Below are 5,131 nucleotides of genomic sequence, written 5' to 3'. Positions count from 1 at the left end.
GTTTTTGGCCACGCCGGCGAGGTGCCAGCACTGGTGAAATAACTACAAGATAGCTGGCATGCAAATCCTAGGGCTACTGGCGTGTGGTCCCCGGATCAGAAGTCCAGAATACATGGTACTCCTTTATTTCCCTCATTAATTTCATTTGTTTTTTAAAGGCATTTATTTCCTTCGTAGTGTAAAAAGTACACGGCACAATGTGCTCCCACGGTTCTGAAATGCATGATATTTTAGTCATGCAGTTTCTAAGATGAAACTTTGACAATTATTTTGTATGCACTTAAATGTTGCTACAGAAGGTTAAGGGATATGTTTAGATTCTTACCAAATAGTAGTACCTTACCGTATGTAAACATGCTTGCGCCAGCCGCGTCCCACGATTGCCACGTGTTTCGATCGAGCCCGCGCACCACAACCCCTTTTTTTTGAGAACCGCCCTTGAAGGCACTTTATTCAACATTAAGACGGTTTACATCTGATTGCACTACAGCAACCAAAAAAACAGGGATTGGTTCAAACGTTACAGTTCTTGGCATTATGTCTAATCCTTTCTTTGCAGTCCAATGAGCCGCCTCATTGGCCTCCCTTCTAGCGTGCCTGATGCAAACACCCTGGAAATGTGATAGATAAGATTTGATCTCTCTGATAACATGACTTCCCAGCGACCTGCAGTCATCTTCCCTCAACTCCTCCATGACAGTAAGACAGTCAGATTCAACCTCTATAAAGTTCCATTCCTTCTCACGAGCTAGCCGAACTCCCTCTGTGATAGCCAGTAGTTCTGCGCTATACGGGTCTGTTACACCTGGACACTTGGTAGCCCGGGCCACCAAGAAAGAACCGTGGTGATCCCTAGCTATTATCCCAGCGGCAGCCCTGCCCCCGGTTACATCCACTGCAGCATCCATATTCAGTTTAACCCATCCCTCAACCGGCGGCCTCCATCTTTCAACTGGTCGTACATGTCTCCCCAAGCTACTCCTTGGGACATGCAGAGCATGGATAAGTTCCTGAACGAGGATCATAGATTGCGCCGGCTGGTACTTCACCTCCTCGTGCTTGTACCTATTTCGGCTTGACCAAATCGCCCACATCACTGACACTGCTATAGCCGCTCTCTCTTTACTGATAAAACTCGAGTCCAATAAGTCACGCGACCATGTCACAGGGTGTAGATTCGGCAGCTTAAAATCAAAGAAATCTTCAGCCTCTCTCCAGAAAAGTTTTGCATGATCACAAGTGACTAGAGAGTGATAGAGAGTCTCATCATCATGGCCACACGATGGGCATACTGCATCTTCCCCAATATGTCTCTTCAGCAACTCTCCTTTTGCCGGGAGAAATCCCTGAAGTGTACGCCACCAGAAAACGCGAATCTTTGGTTGCACATTGAGCTTCCACAGGGCCTTCCAAACCTCCTGTCCTTGCGTCGACGAGCCAATCTGGCTCATCACCTCTTCCCTCGACTCCATCAGCATACGATACGCCGAGCGCACCATAAAAAATCCAGAGCGCTCCAAGCCCCACGCCCAGTAGTCCTCCATGGCCGCATGCGGCCTGGGCATGTTCAGAATGGCATTGGCGTCAGGGGCAATGAAGATCCTCCTGATCTTCTCCTCGTCCCATTCACCCGACTCCAGTATTAAGTCGGCTACCAAATGGACTGGTTCGTTTCCCATGTTGCAGACTGGTTTGAAGGAGGTAGTATTCTGAATCCAGTTATCATGCCAAACTTCCGTTGTCCAACCATCACCAACTCATCTGATTAGACCTTTCTTTAGTACCTCTCTTCCTTTGATAATGGCCTTCCACGTGGTTGACGCACTAGCAGGACAACCTGCCTGCAAAAAATCCCCCTCCGGGTAGTAGCGTCCCCTAAGGACTCGAGCACACAAACTGTCAGGCTTATCAATCAATCGCCATGCCTGTTTCGCGAGCATAGCATCATTAAACATCTGTAGGTCTCGGAACCCCAGCCCTCCCTTCTCTTTCGATATAGACATTTTTTCCCACGACTGCCAGTGCATTCCTCTCTTATCAAGAGATCCATCCCACCAAAACTTTGACATAACTGTCGTTACTTTCTGGCACAAGCCTTTTGTGAGCTTGAAACAACTCATAGAGTAGGCCGGTAAGACTTGGATCACTGCCTTAAGAAGAACCAATTTAGCTGCACATGACATCAATCTCTCACAGTACCCCTGCACCCTGGATCTAGCTTGCTCACGAATGTGTACAAAGTTCTGTTCCGTAATCCGGCCAGCTGCCGTTGGAAGACCCAGGTACTTCTCTGCTAGAGCCTCTCTGTTTATTTGCAAGTTGTTCTTGACTCCAACCCTCACCGATGCCCCACAATTCGGGCTGAAATACACAGAGCTCTTGGCCTTGTTGACACACTGCCCAGAGCCCAAACTATATGCTTGCAGAATATCATTCAACCTTTGTGCACTTCTACTATCTGCTTTCATGAAGACCAAGCAATCATCCGCGAACAATAGCTGTGAGATCCATGGGGATTTCAAACCTGGCTGAATACCTCTATCAACCCATCCCCCATCATAGTTCTTGAGAAGGCATGACAGCCCCTCCCCACACAGCAGAAAGAGGTATGGGGAAATTGGGTCACCTTGCCTTATTCCTTTAGACGGGCGAAAAGATGGGAGTAGCTCTCCATTCATTTTGATCTGAAATGTCACCGAGTTGACACATTTCATTACCAAAGACACCCACTCTTCAGAGAACCCTAGTTGAAGCATGATCCCTTGAAGGTAGGGCCACTCTACGCGATCATACGCCTTCATCATGTCCAGTTTGACAGCACACCACCCCTGCTTCCCCTTCTTTCTCTTCATTGCGTGGATGCACTCGTATGCTGTGATGACATTGTCAGTTATAAGTCTGCCTAGAACAAACGCGCTTTGTTCTTCAGCAATAATCTCATCCAGGATCTCCCTCAGCCTGTTAGCCAAAACTTTAGAGCAAAGTTTATATATCACATTACATAGAGAGATGGGCCTGTATTGAGTGATATTCCTCGGATTTTTAACCTTTGGGATTAACACAATTACCGTATTATTAATGGCCTCCGGCATGTGGCCTCCATTCAAGAAATGTAACACTGCCCTCGTTACATCCTTCTTTATCAAAGACCAATGATGTTGGTAGAATCCCGCATTGAAACCATCAGTCCCGGGTGCCTTAGAAGGCGCCATTGCGAATAGTGCCCGCTCAATCTCCTCTTCGCAAAAGGGTCGCATTAACCTCTCATTCATAACGCTAGTCACCACCGGTGGGACGTGGTGCAGCACCTCATCCATTTCAATATCCTCCTGGGCCGTATATAAGTTAACATAAAAAATTTGCACCTCGGCTCGGACATCATCTTTCGCCTCCAGAATAACACCATCAGCATTCTCCAGCACCAAAATCCTGTTCTGATGCTTCCTCCTCGAAGCTTGTGCGTGGAAGAACCCGGTGTTGCGATCACCGGCATGGAGCCAATCCGCCCTTGACCTTTGACGAGCCATGATTTCTTCTTTGAGCAGAAGATCATTCAGTTGTCTAGCAAGATCCTTCTCCCTCTTAGAAGACCCTCGGTACAGCGAGCACGCCTTCTCCTGCTCGAACTCTCGACGCAGTTTCTTGAGCTTTCTCCTGATATCTCCAAACTTTTTTTGTTTCCAATCAGTGAGCTGGACCTGCATGTTTTTTAGAGAAGCATTGAGGTCCGCCAAACTGAACGCCCCCTTGTTCTTCTCCCATGCATCTACCACTGTGGAATCATACGACTCCTCCTTCCTCCATGCTTCCTCGTAAAGAAATCGACTTGGGCCGCTTTCATCCCAACCAGCCAACCTCTTTATTTTAGCTACCACCATGCAGTGGTCCGACAGTGGTGTCGCAACATGCCGCACACTCGTCGCCCCAAACTCTTGCATAAAAGCTGGGTCTGCCAAAAACCTATCCAGCCTGACTTTGACATTTGCAGCTCCCTCCTGTCTGTTATCCCAGGTATATGGCAAGCCCACAAACCCAAGGTCTTGAAAGTTACACAAGTCTATGATCTCTCGGAAGCCTTGCATTTGCCATTCAGCCCGATCATTCAAACCAAAATATTCAGAGTTGTCTGTAATCTCATTGAAATCACCTCCGCATAGCCATGGAATGTCACTCTGACATCTTAACCATTTCAATAACTTCCAGCTCTCCTCCTTTCACTTCTCTTTGCTTTTGCATAGAAGCCTGTAAAACGCCACTCCTTCTGATCACTCCCCACATTCCTAACCATAACATTAATATGCTGGTCGGAAACATTATTAAGTGTAACATCCACTTCTCTGGACCAGAAGAGGGCAAGTCCCCCACTCAAACCACTACTACTCACCGACACACATCCTTCGAACCCCAGTCTTGCTTTCAAATTCGCTACTCTGCTACCATCGATTTTTGTTTCAGATAAGAAGACTAGGGCGGGCGCTTCCAGCCTCACCAAGTGGTGAAGTTCTCGAACTGTCTCCGGGTTCCCAAGCCCGCGACAGTTCCATGCAATGCAATTCATTGATCCCGGCGGAGCTGTCCAGCAGCCTCCGCCTTATCTTCCGAGTTTTCCCTTTCAACTGCCTTCTTCTTCTTTGAGTCCCTGCTATCCTCCTTAGAGGTACTCGGTAGTTCACCACAACCCCCTCGAAAACCTTATTCCAGCTGATGAAGGGCTTGCCACACTTTCTCCTACACCGTGCGTTGACCACAACTCCACAGTACCATCTCCTGTCTCTCTCTTTTTCCTCATTCGATGGAATGCTCCTTCTCTCTCCCTGCCCCTCTACTTCACCGCTGAATTGAGTTGGCTTGAGACAGCCGTGGTGTGGAGGGCTCAGGTTCCGGGACACCTCTTATCCTTACCCTGCAACATTGCTTTGAGATCCGTACTAGAGAACTAACTTTATACATCAGATTTTTCTCTTTTTTGTTTCTTGAAAATAAAACAACATATGAACTTTAAACTTTGCAAGACACCAAAACGTTCTAACTAGAATGTGAGAAAAAACTTTCAGATTTTTTTGTCAAACATAAATATACGAAATTAGATTTTTTGTATTAAAAATGTACTTTTTAATATTTATATTGCACG

This window comes from Triticum dicoccoides, chromosome 4A (assembly GCF_002162155.2).
Source record: "Triticum dicoccoides isolate Atlit2015 ecotype Zavitan chromosome 4A, WEW_v2.0, whole genome shotgun sequence".
NCBI lineage: Eukaryota > Viridiplantae > Streptophyta > Magnoliopsida > Poales > Poaceae > Triticum > Triticum dicoccoides.
This window is presented reverse-complemented; position numbering follows the sequence as displayed.